A 6,300-nucleotide genomic window follows, 5' to 3' on the forward strand; every position below is an offset into this window, starting at 1 on the left:
TACATAATTTTCCCTAGGTTGCACAGCAAGTTACTGCAGAACTGGGATTTGAACCCAGCAGGCTGGCTCTAGGAACTGTGTTTCTAACTGCTGCACTGCCTTTTCCCTCGCCTCACAGGTTCTCAAACATCTGCTGAGGACCTGCTCTGGCCCACTGCCTGTCCTATGCTTTCTGCATAGGGAAACGCCTGTGTATTGAAGGAGCTTTCAGCCTAATTAACAATTTCCCTGTGGGTGGACACTTCAAGTATCTTCTCCTTTTAAAGATAGCTCCTCGAGGAATGAAGCTTTTGTAATCTCAAAGCTGGACAAAAACTGTGCATCTAGTGGGTCAGAAGTTCTGCTTCATAGGCTGGGAGCAGTGACTCATGCCTGTAATCCTTGCACTTTGGGAGGCCAAGGTGGACAGATCACTTGAAGTCAGGAGTTCAAGATCAACCTGGCCAACATGGAGAAACCCCGTGTCTACTGAAAATATAAAAATTAGCTGGGCGTGGTGGCACACGCCTGTAATCCCAGCTACCCAGGAAGCTGACGTGGGAGGATGACTTGAGCCTGGGAGATGAAGGTTGCAGGTGAGCCGTGATCACACCATTGTACCCCAGCCTGGGCGACGAGCAAGACCCTGTCTAAAAAAAAAAAAAAAAAAGTAGTTATGCTTCATAGCTCTTGTTCATGCTTTCAGATTGCTTTCCAAAAGTGCGGAGTCCATTTAAACCACCAGCACCAGTGTGTATCTGCAAGTGACAATCTCGCCAGAACCTCACCAGCACTGGGCATTATCTTGCCAAAAAAGCTTTGGTACCCAGTGAGTTCCACAGGCAGCTTCTTCATCTGTGGGGTTCACATCCCCAATCCAGTCACAAATGAAGAGAAAAGCTTGTTAAAGGTCAATGGAATATTAAGTTACAGAGAGGATGGGGGATACACGTACGACTGTGAAGTGGGCCAGAGTCACGGGGCTTTTGCACTTAGACTGGGAAGAGTACTGTCTTTCCTGGGTCTAATCTGAAAATGTTCCCTTGAGGCAACGAGATTTCAAGAGCAAGAGGCTCAGACACAGAACATAGAACTTTGAGTTGAGATGTGCGAGTAAAAAAGGAAAGAAGACAGATTGGGAACATTTCTCCCCAAACATTCCACAGATAATAAATATTCCACATTATCATTTAATGTCACCAACCTCTCTTGCTCCCATCACATTGTATTATAATTGTTTATATATCTGTCTTGTGAGCAGACCAGGAGTCTAGACATTTTTCCATCTAGTTTCCCGACGTAGATAGTGACGCACTTTGTGTGGCATGATGTGCCAGACACACGGAGGGTTCTCTGAGAACACTCGTTGAACTGGTCTGAACATCAGACACTATCGTATTATGCTGGTTCCTAACACTCATACTGCAATATAATTCTGTGAAGAAGAATCATACGCACTCTTTTCTTAGCGGGGCAGCACGACAGGGAGCAGGTAGGAAGAGGTGAGCAAGAGGGAGGCAAAGCTTGAAAACTGTGCAGGGACCAGGTGCGGTGGCTCATGCCTCACACCTGTAAACCCAGCAATTTTGAAGGTTGAGGCAGGTGGATCCCTTGAGCCCAGAAGTTTGAGACCAACCTGAGCAACATGGTGAAAACCCATCTCTACCAAAAAATAAAAATAAAACAATCAGCTGGGGTGGTGGTGTACCCCTGCAGTCCCAGACACTTGGGAGGCTCAGCTGGGAGGATCACTTGAGCCCAGGAGGTGGAGGCTGAAGTGAGCTGAGATTGCACCACTGCACTCCAGCCTGGCGACAGAGCAAGACTCTGTCTCAAAAAACAAACAAACAAACAAAACAAAACAAAACAAAAAACTGTGCAGGTTGTGGCAGAAGTCCACTGTAAGAGATATTCAGAAGCCCTCAGTACGAGGCAAAACATGGAACAGAGATTCTGTTCTTTATTTCTCTTGTCTCATCTCCCAGGGCCTGGATCGAAGCCCAGTGCTTCGACAGAGTGAGACCGAGTCTAAAAAAAAAAAAAACAAGGTCCGGGCACGATGGCTCATGCCTGTAATCCCAGCACTTTGGGAGGCTCAGGTGGGTGGATCATGAGGTCAGGAGTTTGAGACCAGCCTGGCCAAGATGGTGAAACCCCGTTTCTACTAAAAATACAAAAGTTAGCCAGGTGCAGTGGTGGGTGCCTGTAATCCCAGCTACTTGGGAGGCTGAGGCAGTAGAATCGCTTGAACCTGGGAGGCAGAAGTTGCAGTGAGCCAAGATTGCACCACTGCACTCCAGCCTGGCGACAGAGCAAGACTCTGTCTCAAAAAACAAACAAACAAACAAAACAAAACAAAACAAAAAACTGTGCAGGTTGTGGCAGAAGTCCACTGTAAGAGATATTCAGAAGCCCTCAGTACGAGGCAAAACATGGAACAGAGATTCTGTTCTTTATTTCTCTTGTCTCATCCCCCAGGGCCTGGATCGAAGCCCAGTGCGCAGAGGGGCTCCACAAAACCGCACCAATCACCTGGCACCACTAGGGTGGACCCCCAGACCAGGGTACGCACCAGCCTGTATTTAGACAATAAGCAGACGCAGTCCGGCAAAGCTAGGCCCGGCAGGCAACCCAGCCTGCAGCAGTAGAGATGAATTGATTTGCATCTGAAAATAAGCTGCATCTGTATCTTTGCCACTGCTTCAAAAGGAGAGAAAAAAGAGTTGTTAGCAAAGCTGGTGGGCAGGGTTGCAAAAGGAGGCTTAGTCTGTGGCTAACTGGGTTGTGCGCTGCACTGGACATTTGTTCATCTGTCCTAAGAGCCTGAGGGTGGTGGAGATGTTTGATGACAAATAAGGTGGTTGAGGGGGCCAGGGGTGCCAGAAGGACCACAGAGGCCACATGGGAAGACAGAAGCTTTAGACGGGACTGCTTCCTGCCCTGGGGATGAGGAACAGGAGAGGGGGTGGGTGAGCAGGTGTCGAGGGAGGGGTGACTTGAGGCCGACACTGCACTGCTCAGAGTGGCAATTCCATGTAGCCTGCCGTGCACCTGTCAGCCTTTTGTCATCATAAACTTTTAAAGAGCCCAGAAGACGCATGCATGTCCATGTGTAGAAAGTTATTCTCCATGGAGGTTCCCACAGCATGCACCCAGACATGTACCATAAAGCTAACCTCCCTAACTGTCCAGCCATAGGGAGCGCCAGGTTCACCATGCGGCAGGATGTTAGGAGCCTTTACAAAGAAAGCCATGAAGCTGTAGGAAGAGAACACAGAACTTCCAGAATGGTAGAGTTCAGTGATTATAATTGTAGTATACACATACACAAATATATATATATACACATACACAAATGTGTATATACACACATATACAAATGTATATTTATACACATATATATATTTACATATATATACAATGTGTTGCAAAGCTTAGAAGGATGGATTTATACCAAACTCATTTTTTTGTTTTTGTTTTTGTTTTTGAGACAGAGTTTCGCTCTTGTTGCCCAGGATGGAGTGCAATAGCGCGATCTTGGCTCACAGCAACATCTGCCTCCTGGATTCAAGCAGTTCTCCTGTCTCTGCCTCCCAAGAACCTAGGATTACAGGAATGCACCACCACGCCCAGCTAATTTTGTATTTTTAGTAGAGACGCGGTTCAGACTGGTCTCGAACTCCCAACCTCAGGTGATCGGCCCGCCTCAGCCTCTCAAAGTACTGGGATTACAGGTGTGAGCCACTGAGCCCAGCCATATACCAAACTCTTAACAGTGTGAACCCAAAATATCTGAGACAGAAAGTTTATTTTGCCAAGGTTAAGGATGTGCCCGTGACACAGCCTCAAGAGGTCCTGATGACATGTGCCCAACGTGGTAGGGGTACAGCTTGGTTTCATACCTTTTATTTTTTTTCTTTTTCTTTTCTTTTCTTTTTTTTTTTTTTTTTTTATTTTGAGATGGAGTCTCACTCTGTCGCCCAGGCTGGAGTGCAATGCTGTGATCTCAGCTCACGGAAACCTCCGCCTCCCGGGTTAAAGCGATTCTCCTGCCTCAGCCTCCCGAGTAGCTAGGACTACAGGCATGTGCCACCACGCCCTGGTTACTTTTGTATTTTTAGTTGAGACGAGGCTTCTCCATGTTGGTCAGGCTGGTCTCAAACTTCTGACCTCAGGTGATCCACCTACCTCAGCCTCCCAACGTGTTGGGATTACAGGCATGAGCCACTGCACCCGGCCGCTTTCATACATTTTAGGAAGACAATACATCAATCAATACAGGCAAGGTTTACATTGGTTTGATCTGGAAGGGCAGGACAATTCAAAGTAGGGCGCAGCTTCCAGAGGTCAGATTTTAAAACTTTCTGATTGGCAATTGATTGAAAGAATTATTATCAGTAGAAAGGAATGTCTGGGTTATGATAAGAGGTTGTGAAGACCTAGGTTTTATCACACAGATGAAGCCTTCAAGTAGCAGGATTTAGGGAGAATAGACGGTATTGTTTCTTATCAGACCCAAGGTCCCCGTTAATGTGAATGCTGGAGGGTATAATGAGGCATCTCCCACCCCCTCCTCCATCATGGCCTGACTAGATTTTCAGGTAACTCTGGAATGCCTTTGGCCGAGAGGAGGGGTCCATTATTTTTGGTTACAACAGTGAGAAGTGAGTTGGGGGAGAACTGGACTTTTGTTTGGGTTCTATTTTATACACATCTCTATTGTTTGGATATTCTGCAGCAAGCATTAAAAATTTTTTTTTAATGCTAAAGACAAATTGATGCCTTCAAGTCTGTGAACACTGTCATCCCAGCAAAGACACAGGGCACCTGCTTTCCCATGTGTTCTGGGCATGTCCTCACAAGTTGGGGTGAGAGAGAGTTGATCCCTCTGCCACTCTGCCCACTCCTGCCAATGGCTGTGCTTCCTGGCAAGTCATCAGCTCTTCTGAGCCTCAGTGTGCCCACCCATAATGCCGGCAGAGGCATCTCAGATGCTCCAGAGTCACTGGGAAATGGCACATGGGGTGGCAGGAAGGTGCGAGGGGAAGCGAACAAGAAGGCACTATGTTAGCAAAACTCAGCATGAGGGAGGCCCAGCGGCAGCCCAGCTGCTCGGCTGCAACCTCAAGGGAGGGCAGGGAAAGAAGAGGAAGGAAAGAAAAAAGGAGAGGAGCCAGGCCTGGTGGTTCACTTTGGGAGGCCAAAGAGGGCAGATCACTTGAGGCCAGGAGTTCAAGACCAGCCTGGTCAACATGGTGAAACCCCATCTCTACTAAAAATACAAAAATCAGCCAGGCGTGGTGGTGTGCATCTGTAGTCCCACCTACTTGGGAGGCTGAGGCAGGAGGATCACTTGAACCTGGGAGGTGGAGGCTGCAGTGAGCCAAGATTGTGCCACTGCACTCCAGCCTAAGCTACAGAGTGAGACTCCATCTCAAGAAAAAAAAAAAGAAGAAAGAAAGAGAGAGAAAAGAAAAGAAAGGAGAGGAAGGGCCACTGGACTCTGGACTCAGTGCCCTCCTTGGTCTCATGCCCTTGCTGACCTCCCTCCCGGCATGTGAGGTCTTCATGCTGCTCAGGCCCATGGCTGACCTCCTCTCCTCTGAGAGATCCTTCCCTCCCAGGTCTCCTCCATCCAGCTGAGCAGACCAGGCCTATACAGGCTGCTTCTCGTTCCACTGAGGCCCAGCAGCTTACACCTTTGGACTGGGTGACAAAAGTGTCCTCCTTATTAGCAAAAAGAATTTTGGAGGGAAAGAGAAATGGCATCCTCAGACATCCTAGGGCAGAGTCAGAAGCAGAGAGGAGATTGAATGGGCTCGGGTGGGTGTGGAAGGTCACTGCAGGCTGCCATAGGAAGACAGGCCTGGGCTCACAGGAGCAGGATGTGGGGAAGGGGATTGCCGGGCAAGGGTGGGGACCAAAGTAAGGGCCACCTGGTAAGAGCCAGTCAGAGGAGTGGGGCAGGGTTAGACCACAAGGGAATCCAATGCCAGGGGGCCAGAGGATGTATTGCAATGTGGGCAGCTGAACCTGAGATGTGACAAGAAGATCAGTGATTTGGCGACCTGCCCAGGCAGGCACAGCCCCAGGGTCCTGAGATGACACATTCTAAACTCAGGTGACCCGGGATTTGGGAGTTCACTAGCAACTGGTTGTCAGGCACGGGGCCTGGCACTTAGTAGGGGCTCTTCAGATATTTGTCACATGAATGAGCCAGACAGTAAGTCGAGATGCCCTTCCTAGTCACCTCCTGCCGGCGTTCACGCTGTGAACCAGCGAACTAGGCCACCGGCCTGACCCAGTTTTGCCTGTGGCCTG

Source organism: Macaca mulatta, chromosome 16 (genome assembly GCF_049350105.2).
Source record: "Macaca mulatta isolate MMU2019108-1 chromosome 16, T2T-MMU8v2.0, whole genome shotgun sequence".
NCBI classification, from domain to species: domain Eukaryota; kingdom Metazoa; phylum Chordata; class Mammalia; order Primates; family Cercopithecidae; genus Macaca; species Macaca mulatta.